The sequence below is a fragment of the Equus caballus genome, chromosome 17 (assembly GCF_041296265.1).
Source record: "Equus caballus isolate H_3958 breed thoroughbred chromosome 17, TB-T2T, whole genome shotgun sequence".
NCBI lineage: Eukaryota > Metazoa > Chordata > Mammalia > Perissodactyla > Equidae > Equus > Equus caballus.
The window spans coordinates 91,237,058-91,253,725 of record NC_091700.1 but is presented as its reverse complement, the minus strand read 5'-3'; the positions used below and the strand labels follow the sequence as shown (position 1 = coordinate 91,253,725).

The 16,668-nt window shown below is 39.5% G+C and overlaps 1 protein-coding gene and 1 long non-coding RNA gene across 3 annotated transcripts in view; one reads left to right on the top strand and one right to left on the bottom strand.

The window, feature by feature from the left end:
* Positions 1-16,668, top strand: part of FGF14 (fibroblast growth factor 14) — a 594,044-nt gene that overhangs the window by 227,690 nt on the left and 349,686 nt on the right. The gene's annotated exons all lie outside the window — the stretch shown is intronic.
* LOC102147434 (uncharacterized) overlaps positions 1-16,668 on the bottom strand; it is a 44,594-nt gene that overhangs the window by 1,297 nt on the left and 26,629 nt on the right. The window contains exon 2 of the long non-coding RNA XR_288668.4: positions 1,346-1,492. This is a non-coding gene — a long non-coding RNA (uncharacterized lncRNA). The remainder of the gene's footprint in view (positions 1-1,345; positions 1,493-16,668) is intronic.

The following is a 16,668-nucleotide window of genomic DNA, read 5'->3' as shown; positions in this document are numbered from 1 at the left end:
TAGTGTGACTGAGGAACTGCTGAAGTTTCCTGGCTCGTCAGACTAAAGCACCAGCTGTGTGTTAGACACTGCAGACGCCAGCTGTCTATTAGGGATGATCTGCTCATTCTGTCCCAAAGATGACCTACAAATTTTCTCTTTCTGACCTTTGCCCGTTTAACTTTGCCCTCTCCCTGTTCCACATCCTGGTCTGTTTTATCTACTCTCTTCACTTCTCCCTATTTACATTCCACCCTAAGGGAAACCATCCATGACTCATCCCATCCACGTGGAAGGGATTTCTATGCTTTCTGAATTCCTAATGATATTGTTTTGTTTAATGTTGTCTCTTCCTAAAATGATGGCAAAGTCTCTAAGGGCAAAAACTGGTCAGCAGTAAACACAGTGTCTAACACTCGAGTAGCTGTCTAGTAAGTATTTACAGATTGATTGTCAGCAGTGCTTTGCAGCACAAGAAACTAAGAGAAATATTTGGGGATTGTGTAAGTCAGGATAGGCTAGGAACAAAAAGACCCCCAGGTCTCATCAACATACAAAGACAGAGATTTATTACTTGTTCATGCCCTATACTCATTGTGACCTGGCTATGGCTCCATCCAGAGTCTCAGTTGATTGATCAACCTTTTAAAACTTCTGCCTGTAAGTGACACATCATGACATTTTGTTGGCCAAAGCAAGTCACCTGGCCACTGCTGGGGTCAACAGGGGGGAATGTTCGACCCTCTTGCAGGGAGGACATCAGAATTGTTGGTGAAAAGTAATATAATCTACAACAGGCATAGGATGTTTGAGTTAGGCACTCACCAGTTTCTACCCTGTTCTGGAATGGCTTCATTAACCCATCTCTCTGCATCCCTCCCTGCCCCAGACTAGCCTTTAAGTAGCGTCCAGAATGTTTTCCAAGGGTACAGATCTGATCATTTCATCACCCTGAGCAAAAACCTTTGAAGGCTCCCCATTTTGTCTACCCTAAAATGGGAGAAATCCTAAAGTTCTAAGCACAGTACCTGTGAATCTTCACAATCCAGCCTCCTCTTGGTCACATTCCCATTGTACACCCTATGCTTTTGTGCTCCTGAACTGCCTGTCTTTGGAACTAGCCAGATCCCCTGTTGGAATACTTGTCCCTGTAAACCATCCTGTGGAATCCTAGCCCAAACTGACCTCTGAAAATTATTGCCAGCAACTCGGCAGAGATTTTCGTCTTCACTGGTGCTTCTGTAAGACTCGTACACCTCTGGTTAGGTAGCATTTCTTAAACTAATTGTATTCATGGGTTTACATAGCTGTCCTCCCACTTGCTTTAAAGCTCCTTACCACAGAGTCTTGACAGTACTTTACTCACATTTATAAGCTGGTGCCTGGTCTGGTGTCTTTCTCAGCAGGTTCTTTACATATCCTTCCTCCATGAAAGATGAGTAGAAAAATTCCTTATCTGGTCAAACATGGCATATTACACAAGATGTTGTCCTTGATGTGTAAAATCTCTTTGCTAGAGGATAATTTATAATATTAAAGCAGAATGAGTATAATATCTATAAGCTGCCAAGTATGCTCTTATTTGTCATCACAGATATAATTTTTCTGTGAAAGGTCATTTGTGGAACTGGGCAAAAAAAGGTGTTTACATTTATTGAGAGTTTTGTCTATGTGTTTGGCACTTGATGAATTTTGTTTGTTTTGTTTTTCTTTTTGGTGAGGGAGATTGTCACTGAGCTAACATCTGTGCCAATCTTCCTCTATTTCATATGTGGGATGCTGTCACAGCATGGTTTGGTGAGCTCTGTGTAGGTCCACACCTGGGATCCGAACCCGCGAACACTGGGCCACCAAAGCAGAGTGCATGACCTTAACCACTGTGCCACCAGGCCCCTTGATGGGCTTTTTTTTAAAAAGAGAAAATCAAATGTTTTATATATTCTGGGAAGCTTTTATGAATCCCTCCATACAAACTATGTGGATGTATGTTAATAGTATAGTTATTTATTTAGAGGTATTTTCCAAGCAGATATGTTTCCCTAAGAATTAGGAATACTGATTATCTTATCCTTATTGTCTTTACCACTAGCCTACATACAAATAAGAAGGACACTGCTAACATTGTTACTGACCAGAGGAAAATTACCCAGGCTTATAACATCCTCCCAGAAAAGTCTTTACTGAACATACAATAGAAGAAAGCTGGGCAGCTTCTCACAAACAAGGCTGGGCACACACAGAGTTCATGTGAGGGCACATTTTTGACAACTCTCTACCCACAAGAGAAGCTCAGGGAACCATAGATATGGCTTCTCAGCTAATTTCCTGTCTCTATTATTTCCATTTTTAAATCAAAGTTCACTCTCAATTAACACATGGCAGAGTCTCATGTTACCTTGGGAGATACCAGAAACTTTATCTGCCCAGTATTGCATGCAGGATTACTAATCCTATAAACTCCATAGACTCTTGATTCAAGCATTTGTGATACTTTTAATGATGCAAAGAGCTCATTTGTAAGACTAAATATTAGTCTCTGTCTCCTTGCATTTCATATAAAAGAATTGATTTTTTAATGGAATGTTCATTTATATTAATTGCTTTAGAAATTTGCTCCATGGGCTTCACAATGCCAAAGACCAGAATAGCTCATGGCTGCTTTTGCCAAAAATCTGTTTTTCTAAAAGCTGTTTCTTCAACTGCTTTCCAGCAAATATATTCCTGTGATCCATTCTTATAATTTATCACAAATGCCTAAAATAGCAGACTTTGGCCTCTGACCAAGAGATTCAGCATTTGCTGAAACTTCAGTTGCCATTTAAAACAGCAGTTTTGAAAGCTGAAATGTATTACTAATTAATTCCCCCTTAGCTTCAAGTTAAGAAACTTTCAACTGATTCTAGTCCCTTCTCTTATTAATTTTTAAAAACCAAGAGATAACATACCTAGAAATGTTTGGTAACTGATAAGATGTCTTACGTGTGTTGGATATTTGTTGTTCCATTTCACTTTAACATTTAGTTTCTAAGTTATAGAGTGGTATTAATAAATCATAAATGCTCACAGAGGCGTTTCTTGATCCACTGCAACTTACCTTCAAGATGAAGGAAAAATGCAAGAACATGATTTTTCTTGATAAAAAGATTGAAATCAATGTCCAGAGTGAGCAGTATCATTCACTCATTCATTCAGTCTCTAAATAATTTTTTTTAATATCTTCTAGGTACACCATGCTGGGAATACAGTGATTAATTAAATAGTTCCTGCCATCATAACTTAGGCTTACTGAGGAATTCTAAAAACAAATTTCTATTACCTCTATTCTTTTTCTTGAGATAGCATGATTAATGGAAGTTGGTTGCATAAATATTTAAATATAAATATAATATTTATAACTAAAATATTATTAAGTATAAAAGAATTCCCCTGATAGTTCTCCTTTATTTGCAAAGATGAGACGACATGGACTGTGGGACGCCTGTCTGTCGTGAATAAGCACTTGCTCCTTGCAAAGGTGTACTTGCTGCCTTCTCATCTCTTTACCCACACGGATATCAGGGATACATTGGTGACAAGGCAGGCACAGTTACACAGACGGAAACTGGCACAACACACTCAATTTTCCCTCAGGAAGGGTAATAATTCGTTGTTTAGAGTGAGGACAGTCTTCCACAGAACATGGATGTGAAATTCTGGCAGCTGCCCTTCCTTTACTCCTTGCCGTGTTAATTTTTCTTTTTTCTTTTACTCATTCACTCATTCCTTCAAAACATTTACTTAATGCCTAGTAAGTTATAGAAGACAATTTTGTCTTAATTATCCATTTGAATTTTATGAGGAATAGTTTTTCCTTTACATTCTGCCTTCCTCCATCCTTTCCTTTCTCTCTTAGGAATATCCTCTATTTATTTTCCTCTCCTATTTTTCTCTATGTTGATCTTAATTCTATGTATTACTTTTTGTATCCTCCAAGCAGAAATGCATGCATGATTTGATATGGTTTTGGAGATAGGCCAACTGAAGCCCTGAAGTTTAGTTTTAAGTTCCTCTGTGGAGTCATATATCAACAACACACTTTGAGCCAAAGCTGTATGGAAAGGTTGGAAGAGGATCTTTACCAGTTGTTTTACCACCTTAAAACCACTTATTTTTTGCCACCAAAAATAGATAAGCACTGTGGTGTTCATACACCCCCCAGTCACTTCCTTGCCATGCCCAACAGTGAGAATTTAGGTTTCTTCCCTGACATTTCAGGATTCAGGCTTCTTCTCCAAGCCCCGCCATGTCTAGAATTCTCCTTACTCTGTTCTAGTGTCTTTGGGGTTGTTGAACTTGAAGGGATTGCAGCATTGCTAATGAAAGGGAAGTCCCTCCCTTTCCTGTGGGGCATGTTTCATCTTTCCAAATTCAAGTGAGAGGGGTTTCAAGAGAAGCTCTTGTCAAGCATAAGATATTTGCCAAAAAGAGTAGATGGTATCTCATTCCCTAGTTGGACGTCCACTAAAGCAGAGCCCAGCTTACATACTCCTAAATCTCCCTGAGATAAGGAGTGGGAGGAGGGAGCTGGATGTAGGAGAAGACAGGGTTAGAGCAGGTGCAGTAGTGAAGAAGCCAGCCCTCTCTTGCTATGTGTGGCCTGGCGAGGGTGCTGAGTTTCTTGGGGCTGAACTGGATGGTGTAGAGCATAGCCGGGCTTGAGCATTTTGCTATGACAATATCTAGGGGACTGTCCCTGGGTGAAAAGACCATAGCATCAAGAAACAGTGGGTGGACCATTCGTGGCAGGATCTAAAGAGGAGTAGGGCTTACTGGGGAGGCAGCAGGACTCCCACATCTGGGAACTGGGCATGGGGAGTCTCTCAGAAGAGCTCGCACATGGGGTGTCTTGATTGCCTGCAAGGACCAGCAAGGAAAGGACCAAATATGTACCTCTTCCTCCTAACCTTCTTGGAGCACCTGAATTGGAGCCTAGAAGAGTGAGGAGGAAGACGGTGTGCCAAGAGCAGAGCATCCTGTGGAGGGAGAGAGAGAGCTTTGATCAGAGATGAGACTGAACTTTTAAATTCCCCTGGACTAAGTTTTAATGACCAAATATTCTACCCGGTAAGAAAGGAGGATTTGACAGCATATTTAGGAATATTGATTTGGAAAATATAAAACCATTTTAAGGGTACACTTCACTGAGATGAGACACTTCAATAAACTGGTAGCAAATACTAATTTTCTTAGTATCTGGCAAGAAAGCTTTTTTTTTTAAAAGATTTTATTTTTTCCTTTTTCTCCCAAAGCCCCCCGGTACATAGCTGTGTATTTTTAGTTGTGGGTCCTTCTAGTTGTGGCATGTGGGATGCTGCCTCAGCATGGCCTGATGAACGGTGCCATGTCCCCGCCCAGAATTCGAACTGGTGAAACCCTGGGCTGCCGAAGCAGAGTGCGAGAACTTAACCACTTGGGCATGGGGCTGGCCCCAAGAAAACTTTTAATTGTAGTATTTCTTACAGTACAAATTTAAAAGAGGAAATAAAGCCTTAATAGACATTCAGCCAATACTGATTGTATATTGCAATTGGCACTTAATCAAATGTGTATTCAGTTCTACTTTGGATCAGGTACCATGCAGTGTGCTTGGTGTACAAAGATAAATAAGATAGGCAAGCCATAAGCACACAGATATGCTACAATTTGATGAGTGCTGTAAGAGAGCAGTGAACAATGAGCTATGTCTTTGATTTTATTCCTGATATGTCTTCTGAAGATCTAAAATTTCATTGTAGGCATGGTTTTCTGCAAAACCATTTGGGAATAATGGAGAAGAGTTTTTATTTTCTTTGGGGAACTATTTAAGCTATAATTAATAAGAAATTATGTCATCTATCGCTCAGTTGTGTACTCTGTACTGATATTATGTTCTCCCTGCTGCCCCTTCTCTCCATTCGGAGAAAACCTATTGCTCTGTGGTGTCCCACCTAAAATACCCATACCAGGACGTTTTCCTTGATGGTGTCAGAGTCAATTAATGCCTTCTTTTTGCTTTTGTAGTATTTTGTTCACGTCACTAATTACTACACTTGCCATATTCTATTATGGCTAGTTTTCCATATGTTCATATGAAAACATATGTATGAACTCCATGAATTTGGTTAATAATGGGAAATACAGTTTTGATTGATATTAATTTTCAGTAGTTTCCTAGTCTCACTCTGACTCACAATATAAAAGTTATAAATCAATTTGTAGATCCTCAAATCCAATTTTGGAATCCTTAAAATGGAGCCACTATTTGATCTCAAAGATTTAACTATATTTACATCCTTGTTATTCTTCGTGGACACCCTACAGCATAGGAGCTAAAAGCAGCGATACTGAGGTCAGACAGAGCCTGCCTTTGACTGTTATCTCTTTAAATATTAGTTTCGTTTCCTGAGAGCTAGAATGAGGAGAAGAACAATGCCTACCTTAAAGGATTTGGGGGAGGATTAGGTAAGGCAATGTTTATAAACCGCTTGTACAGTGCCTGGACATGGTAAGAAGTTATGATGTATTTGATGTTATAATTCCTTTTAAGATTATTTCTGATTCCTCCTTCCCTCTCATTCTCTGAAATTCAATGGCTTTACAACTAAAGGAAGGAGAAATATGTTCATTGGTGTGCAAACCTGGATTTGTGCCCTTTGTTCTGCATCTTCCCAGTGCCCTCAATGGAGAAGGAAGATGGAAGCCATTACAAGATTGAAAACCCTAATCTACATAGTGCTAAATTATTCCTTAAAAGAGTACTAAATACTCCTAGCATTCTATTTTGAAAATGTGACCTTCATTTAAACTTTAGCCTACATTTGGGTTTGACCTAATCCTTGAAATCTTGTGGTATATGTTTAACTCTTTAAGACAGAATTTGTCTTCAAGAAAATGAATAGAAAGCTATAGAATATAAATTTACTCTTTCCAGGAATATACTGCTATCCAAAATTCTTCTCAAAATGGCGATCGTTTACATTAGCATTTCACATACTGTGCCTCATTTGATCCATACAAACCCTGTAAAATAGTCAGTACTGAGATTATTAACCACTCAATTGGGTATGAAAAAGTAAACCTCAAAGAGATTAGCAGTTTGTCCAAGGGTGTGCAAGAAGCAAGTGGCAGATGTGGGGGTATAATCCAGACTTTATGACCCAAGAATCAAGTCTTTCTATTCCTACAACGTGCTGTTATTGTATAGATCAATTGCGATCATCTTTTTTTCAGAGAAAAATACATATGTATAGTGGCAGCATCTACATATAAAATTCTAGTTCTTTTTCATTCTCCATCAATAGAGCAGTACTAACCTCAGCAATTCCCTTTTCTATCATGTTCTTTCTTGCTCCTCCAGCCTCTCTCAAAATTTGAGAAAATGTCAGTTATGTTTAGAAAAGCTTTATCTATTTGAGATAATTCTGAATTTAGTTAATCGCTTCATTATATACGAGAACTTCAGGTTAATGTACCTGGAAAAACGGAGAGCAGGGACCTCTCTGCTCACGCAGCTCCCACTGAAGCTGTGGCTGACATTAGAAAGGACCTGGGGCTGCCACAGTGGAGGTGGAGGAGGGAGGACGAAGTCACGTAGAAAGTCAAACAGTGGTTTTCCAATCAGCCAAAAACAGACCTCTTGAACAACTCCCTCACATCGTTTAAATTAAATGTTCAGCAGAACTTGAAACATTAGTACATTAACATGTCAATACATTTTCCGCATCACTGCACAAAGCTAAGCTCTAAGAATAAAACGCACTGTTTAGGTAATTTTTTAACAGATTAAAAAAATTATAGGTGAAAGCAGAACATGGCATAACTCTAAAAAGATCTTTCTATTTTGGAATTGAGGTTTTAGCTATTCATGGGACCCAGATCTCAGCTCTAAAAAATTCCCTGACACCAGTGTTAGGGGCTGAGTTGTGTTTCTCCAAAATTCATTATGTTCAAGTCCTAACCTCCGGTGACTCAGAATAGGACTGCATTTGGAGATAGGGTTTTTAAAAAGGAAATTACATTAAGATGAGGTCATTGGAATGGACTCTAATCCAACATGACTGGTGTCCCTATAAGAAGAGATTAGGACACAGACACACAGAGGGCAGATGTCCTAAAGACACAGGGAGAAGAGGGCCATTTACAAGTCAAAGAGAAAGGTCTCAGAAGAAATCAACCCTGCTGACACCTTAATCTCTGACTGCTGGTTTCCAGAACTATGAGAAAATACGCTTCTGTTGTTTGAGCCCCCTAGCCTGCGGTACTTTGCTGTGGCAGCCCTAGCAATCTAAGACAGCGAGTGACCAGAAGCTTTGGTTGCGGAGTTCAGGAGATTTGCCAGGTCTTACGTTTCCAATGAAATGATAATGAAAGGTTGTTAGTAATAACACTGACATAGTTTTGGTGAAGAAAACTGCCATTTTTATTTTCAGAGATAGAAAACCAGCGTTTGTGTCCCCGAGTGTAGACTATGATAGAATATCATAAATATCAGCGCTTTTGTGCTTTACATTGGGCAGCGTGAAAAAGTAGCTGCTTGGGAATCAGGATTTACTTAAAAACCCTGTGAGCTGTGTGATCTTAAACTTCCTGGATGTTTTCTCATTAGTGAAATGAGCTAATAATGTAAGATTGTTGTGAAAAATAAGTGAACTAATGGCTATGAAAAATTGCTCCACGTAAGCGACAGAGTTATATAAATGTTATGTAAGTGTTATGCAATCATGTGAGTCATTATTTCACGTGGACCCTTTAGTTGAAAGTGAAAGGAGAACTGGAGGCATTTGAAGCTCAGCTCATCTTCAGCGTGTGAATTAACGTTAGTATGGTTGTTAAATTCCCTCATCTTTTTTTGGGCTTTTTAAATAAGGCTTAAGAAGATGGCACAAGAGTCTGAGCAAAGATGAGGAAACATGAGTTTCACAGCCTTGCTCTGCATGCGCTGGGGCCCCCAGCATCACATAATCAACATGGCCCACAGCTACCACTTCTGTTTGGATGTAGAGATTCCTCCATGAATTATAGGTCATTACAGTAGGAAAGAATCATAGAGCTTGGCAATTAGCTCATGGTGACCTATCTCTTGGTGCTCTATCATAACAAAACCTCAAAAGCAGTGGAGTTTTCCAATAGCATTTCTTTCTTTGCACTCCCTATAGTAGGGAAAAAATTAAAAATAATATGCTTATGGAAAAATCTTTTAGAATGCAAAAGGGCTCAAGTAATAAAAAAAAGTGTAATCCCCACAATTCTGTTACCTACTGCTGGTGTACCTTTTTCCTTTACATTCTCAACACAAAGTCTTTCCTTTGCTGTACTGCAAACTTCAACCAGGCAGAGTTTCTCATCCTTGACACTACTGATATTTGGGGCTGGGTAGTTCTTTGTCATGAGGGCCATCCTGTGCTTTGCAGGCTATTAGCAGCATCCCTGGTCTCTAACCACAAGGTGCCAGTAGCACCCCCTCCTCCAACTGTGACAGCCAAAAATGTCTCCAAACGTTACTGGATGTCCCCTGGAGGGAAAACTCTCCCACAGTAGAGAACCATTGGTCTAGATCAAGGGAATGATGCATTGCGGAGTCCTAGAAAGAATGAAAGAATGAGATGAGCAGGCTGATACCAAGATGAGAAAAAACTCTGTATTTGCCCTTCAGTCCTCCTCCCCACTCAGTGCTGTCCCTCTTCCTGAATTCCTTACTCTTTGACTCATAATGGTTAAGGGAGGCAAGAAGATTCAGGAATGATGGGGCAAATATGACCACAAAACATGGAGGGAAAGTTGTGACTTGGAAGAACAAGACAGAATAGTGGCACCTGGAGGACCCAGTGCACAATTTGCCGTGCCTCAGCGAAGTAACGGAACGACTGACATGATGTTAGTCTTCTTTTACGTTAAATCCTTTAGCACTTCTTCCAGGTGGGGATTATCTTCCCCACATCTAAATATTTACTGCTGCTATTTGAAAAACAAGCAAACAAAATATGCTCTAGAGAACGTGCACTATTATGACACTGGAGGGATTCAGAGACCCAATTTCCAATGTGGTGGGGTCCCCCACACATACAACAAGCAATTCTCAGATACCAGCAGGGTGTCTAAGAATTCAACTCAATTCTAATACTGTCTACCAGGAGATAGTGTCAGATTCCACAGGTTAAGGGTTCAATCCCGTAAGACTGCCCCCCCCCCCCCGACCCCCTTCAGATGCCAGTCGCAAGTCCAGGTTGTTATCTGTGTTTCTGACTGACCAGCTACAAATAGGAGGTTCCAATGAACCCCCTCCAACTCAGGATGCCAATTGCAAGTCCAGGTTGTTACCTATACTTCTGAATGACTGGCTATAAATCAGAGGTTCCCACAACCCCCTGCTTGAGTTTGATTAATTTACTAGAGGGGCTCACAGAACTCAGACAGTTTGCTTACTAGATCACCAGTTTATTGTAAAAGGATATGATTCAGGAACAGCCAGATGGAATAGATGCATAGGGCAAGGTATGTGGGAAAGGGCGTGGAGCTTCCATGCCCTGTGCAGGTAGGCCACTCTCCTGGAACCTCTGTGTGTTCACTGATCCAGATTTCCAAACCTTGTCCTCTTGGGTTTTTGTGGAGGCTTCATTACAAGGTCACGATTGATTAAATTATTGGCCACTGGTGACTGATTCAACCTCTTGCCCCTTTCTCATTCCTAGAGGTGGGGGTGGGGACTGAAAGTCACATGGTTGGTTCCCCTGGCAACCATCCCCCATCCTTAAGTCACCTCATTAACATAACAAAATACATTTAAATCCCTCTTATCACAGGAAATTCCAAGGGTTTTAGGAGGTCTGTGCCAGGAATAGAGTCGAAGACTAAATATCTATTTCTTATTATAAATTAGAATGATAACAAAATCTCTTAATCTCAAGTTCATGTGCCCAATGTTCAGCAAGCCAAACACTGAGACATCGGTGCTTAGAGATGGAGAAAGATTTATTCTAATGGGCCAAAATGAGAAGGCAGGGTCTTGGGTTCACTCAAATCTGCCTTCACAAGAAAAGAAAGCAGGAGGGTTTTATGGAGCTAAGGGGCTTGGCAGGAGGAGCTTTGGAGAAGCAAAGGAGTCGCTCCTGATAAGCCCCTGGGCAATCTGACTTCTGAGCTTCAGCAGCTCCTGAGGGACATCTGGTGATTACAACCTCCTGCAGCATTTGCTTTCTTCTGCAAAACAAACTCACAAATCTTTGAGACCCGAGTCACCCTTCAAGTTAAACAAGAAAACAGCAAATTGACAAGCTTCATCTATGTCTGTGTTGGGAACAAGGTCCAAAGGCAATCATGTTCTTATTGAATATCTACAGTAACCCTCAGGTACCCGGCTTCAACAATCTCATAGATGCCGTAAAATGGTAGACCATCCAGCCACAGCTCTATCTTCACTTGGTGAGCCCTGTGAAGTTCAGTAATGCTGAGGGTCTTGCCCATGGTGTCACCCAGAGGGTTGGACTAGGACCAGAACAAATTTCTCCATTCCCTGGTCAATGCTCTTTCCACCATCTTCTGCTCCTTTAACTAGGGCAGCATAGTCCCTATTACCAACAAATGTTTATTTGTTCAAAATATTTTCATGAGAACGGAATGTATGGCATGCAGGGCAAGTTGTGCCTTGTGAGACTTTGGTTTAAAATTCTATTCCCAACATGAACTTGAGCCCCAACTCTACATATTCTTATCACTTTTTACATTTTTTAAAAGAGCAACATTGATCCAAGTCACAAGGAGATTAAAAACACAGAGGGGCCGGACCCATTCCCGAGTGGTTAAGTTCACGAGCTCAACTTCCATGGCCCAGGGTTTCACCAGTTCAGATCCGGGGCACAGACCTAGCACTGCTCATCAGGCCGTGCTGAGGCAGTGTCCCCCATAGCAAAACTAGAAGGACCTACAGCTAGAATGTGCAACGATGTACTGGGGGGCTTTGGGGAGAAGGAAAAAAAAAGGAAGATTGGAAACAGATGTTAGCTCAGGACCAATCTTTAAAAAAAAACCCAAAACATAAGAAAGTGTAATATAAAAAGTCAGATTAAAGAATTCTTCTTGTTTATAATCAGTATGAGAATTAAAGTGATTTTATAATTTTTTTTGCAAAATTAACTCTGATTGTTCAACCAGACTGTTTCAAGTTGTAAAATGACTCCTTTTTCCCCTCAAATTATGTTGAATTTAAATATAAGATTTTAGAAAGTAACTGGACAGAGATAAATGAGCATTTTACAAATGGTAAAACGTTCATTTTCAATGCACGGACCATTGACACATTATCCATTATAGCCTTGGAGGCTCCATGCTTGGCAAAACATTTTAATTCAGATTTATTAAATAAGAATTTTGCTAAAAATCACATACTTTCCAGGTATAGGAGAATTGCTGCATTTTGGGCATTTGCCAAATTTTGAAGGGTAATTATTACTTATATTGTATATGCCCACAGCAGTTCTTTAAAAGCATGGATTAGCATACAGAATAGACTAAAACCTGCATAATTTTTTTCCCTAAAATTCAACAGGAGAATAATTTTTGGCCTGTAAAACCTTCCCACGGGACAAGTACAAGATCACTGAGAGCACGGTAGATTAAGCGACGTTTGACTTCTTTCGTCCTTTCAGCCTTTTTCCAACCTCTCCCCTTTCAGGAACCCGGCAGACCAGTCACCCTCAGCCCCAAGGACTCTGGGCTCCTCTGCGGGAATATTTTTGTTTTAAAAGTCTGAATATGTGGACCAACGATTAGTACAACAGAATCATGTTTTTGGTGATGATATTTTTGACACGTACAAGAGAGGTGGTTTAAAAAAGTTGTCCTTTCAGAAATCTTTCAAAATCATTCTACTGCGGTAGTATTTACCACATGAAAATAAAATGTCTGTCTCCCTTTGTGGCACATAAGCTCCTTGAAAGCAGGCCCTGTCTTCTACTTCTTTATACCACATACCCTAATCAGTGTCTGGCACATGGAAATGCAGAATAAATGGCTTGCACTATAAATATATACACCTGCATATTCATAAGGCCTGGCCTGCCTTCACAACAAGCCCGTGAACACCACCTGGTCAAACACAGGGCAGAAGAAAATGTGAACTAGGGGTCAAACCCAAATTCAAATCCTATTGGTTACTTTCTGGCTCATTTTGGGTCAGTCACTTCACTCTGATTCTCATTTCTGCTGGTCAAGAGTCTTGACCAGACAGGAGTAAGATTCTCTTCAATAAATATTTATCTAAGTGTTTTCAATAAATTTTTGGTCGTGTGATCTAAAATAATTCAACAAAATACTTTAGAGCCACTAAGTTGTACTGTTATTCATTCTAGGGGGTTGCTAGAGGATGCTATTTATTTATCGCCTCAGTTTTGGTCGATGTGTGTCACTGGTAACTCTACTGGTGTCACAGTTTAAGCCACCACCCATTGGCAGAAGCGAAAATGGAACCAAGAATTGATAATTAAGTTTCCATCAGTACTTTGGACTTTGTTCTTTTCCCTCTTGGCTACTGTTATTTTAGGCGATGGTCTTCCCTGCGTTTTGTACATACATTTTCATTCATGTTCTTCATAAAAGAGTCAGATCATTAGCACTGGTTTGAAAAAATATTTTATCCTATTTATTTGAAGCTCACGCTTTTGCTTGGTCTAGTTGAACATAGGCAGTCATTTGGAGGCTTTTATTATTCTCCAGGCTGCATGGTGTGGTTGAAAGAGCCATGGCCTGGGAGGTAAGAGATTCAGAATTGAGATCTGATGCTGTCACTAAAAAACTGTGCTGGTGTAAATTACTTCACCTCCTTGGGCCTCCATTCTCTCACTTATAAAGACCTTGGAAAAGAGTATCTTCTAAGCTATGATATATATTCCTCTATAATCCTGTCGCAGAGGCAGTCTCTAAAGTATTTGTTGAATAAATTAGGGAATTTATGAAATATTGCTGGATTTGGGTTCTCTAGCACAAGTTGAACATAGAAAAGGAGCCACGTTTCTTAGCGTGTTCATGGGCAAATTGCGCTATCATGCCGTATTTGTGCTTGTCTTAGAACTAGTATGACTTTGGTGCTCATCCCACAAAACACAATGCCTTGGCACCACAAAAATCAACACCCACCTTTAGTAGCTAGTTAATTCTTCAAGGCTCTAACCAGAGCTACTAGAATCAATCTAAACCACCGTGTAATGCATATAAATTACACGTTACACTGAAAAGGGTAAAATAGAACAGAACCAAACTCTTTTTTGCCCATTGATATTGATAGTCAATGTGAAATGACTTTGGACAAGCAAACAGAGAGAGTTTTATGACTCACAAGAGCAAGACTTGCAGAATATAAAAGTTCTTGAGTAATTGAATTCGGTAATTTGCCTTGTTTATCAGAGTGCTAGGTTGGACTTGCTCTTTTATGACAGACTCACTGTTTTTCCCTGATGCACAATCTTTGGAGTCTAAGTAGAACATTATTGAAAAATAAATAGGAATGATTTTGCAAGGATGTTTTCTAGTTTGTTTCTTTCACAATAAATGGATTTCATATCTCTTGCACTCAAATAAAATAATGTTTATATACTTCTCTAAGTACTCACTCTCCCTTTTGTCAGTATTTCCTGTTCTGAAAATGTATTAGGGTAACCAAATACAATGATTAATTTTATTAATGTACCAATAATTTCTGAGGTGGTTTTGGGCCTTAATGTAGCTCCGGGGAGAAGGCGTATCACTTCTGCTATTCATGAGTACCATGAAAACTACTGTGGCTTTGGAGCATAAAGACATGTTAACAGTTATAACTGATCTATTGAAGGAAACTGCATACTTAGAATAGACATGGGTCATGTGATTTGATATATTTTCAAAATGAAAAACCAGAAAACCTAACTAAAATTTGCTTAAATATAAATGAGAAGTCTGGAGTTAGGGAAGTTCTAGAGTTAGTTAATTCAGCAGCTCTGTGACACACATCTAGGATCTATTTTTTCCATCGTTCCACTCTTCCACGTGGGTGCATTGGTTTCTGCCCTCATGATTGCAAGATGGCTCTAGCAGATCCAGATATCACCTAACAATGTCCAAAGCTCCCCCACCCCTAGTAGAACTTCTCATGTAGCTCATTGGCTAAAATTGAGTTCCATGCCCATTCCTAAATCAGTTATTGTCAAGGAGAAGCAATGATTAGGATTGTCTTCACTTAATCAGGATTCATATAGTAGCACTAGAAAGGGCTCAATCCTCAAGTGCATGATTCATACTCCCGCCTACAATACCTTGAATGAAATTGAGATTCTGTTAGAATTGAAAAAAGAGATAATGGCTGTTGGCAACTAAGATCATCTGTCACACCAGTCAAAAACATAATAAAATTCAGGAATGTGTATTTTGGAATTTTTATATCATATATTACTGGAGAATTACTTGGTAGTCATATATTCATTTTATTTAAAAATAGATATTCAGTGTTAAAATGATTTAACTTTTCTGATTTAGATCGTATTTTTAGAATCCTTATTCTTTTATGTTTGTGTGATGCTCATTCAGATGAAAATTGTTTGAAGTACATGTACTTTTGATGTTGGTAACTTAAGCTTTGAGTTGCATAATATCAAGTGTAGAGACAAAATGTGATGGATTGAGTATTGTACTGAAGGTAGAAAGTGTTACTGGCACTAAGTGATGAAGGCTGAACTTGCGAATACATGCGGTTTAGCTAGGGTGCTTAGGAGGCGGAGAACAGTGGAAATAGAAATTGATATCTTTCCATGTTGACCATCCAATGACCATAAAAGGCAATATTTATTATCTTAACTAGGGGTTTTCAAATTGTGCTTCAAGAAATAATACAATTCTGCGGAGACACTTCAGAGATTCTGCTAACGTTGTATTTGAACTTATTTTGAAGTTTATTTTAAAATCAATTAAAAACTATAATAGATATCAAATTTTAATATGTTGAAGACCTTCAACTTATGCTGCCAGTTAAATTATTTTTTTTGGGCAAACCTCTTAATAATGACCCCAGACATAACTGCATATAATCGATTTTCTTATAAAATGTGATTAATTACGAAAGTTGTGATTCTACACTGGTCTTACTCTTCTTAATTTAGGCTTGCACATGTCATACATGTAAAATGGTACAATTACTACTACAGTACGTGTTTGCCTTGCTTAATTGAATGCCAGGCAAGAGGCTTTATGTCATAGCCCATGCAAGCATCATGAAATTATTGCAATTTAGATGGCTATGTGCATATTTAAAATTTGGGTACTTGTCTTTTGTGTTATGATGAGGTGTTAGTCAGTCTACTAGGGCTTCTATAACGGGACTTAACAGAAATTTGTTTCCTCACACTTCTGGAGGTTAGAAGTCTGAGGTCAGGGTGCCAGCGTGGTTGGGTTCTGGTGAGAGCCCTCTCCCTGGCTTGCAGACGGCTGACTTGTCGCTGTGTGCTCACATGGCTAGTTGAGGAAGGGAGGAAGAGAGAGAGAAAGAGGAAGCTCTTTGGTGTCTCTTCTTATTAGGACACTAATTCCATCATCAGAGCCTCATCCTCATGACCCCATCTAATCCTCACTGCCTCCCAAAGGCCTTGAAATACTGTCGTATGGGAGGCTAGGTCTTCAACATGTGAATTTTGGGGTGACACAAACATTCAATAC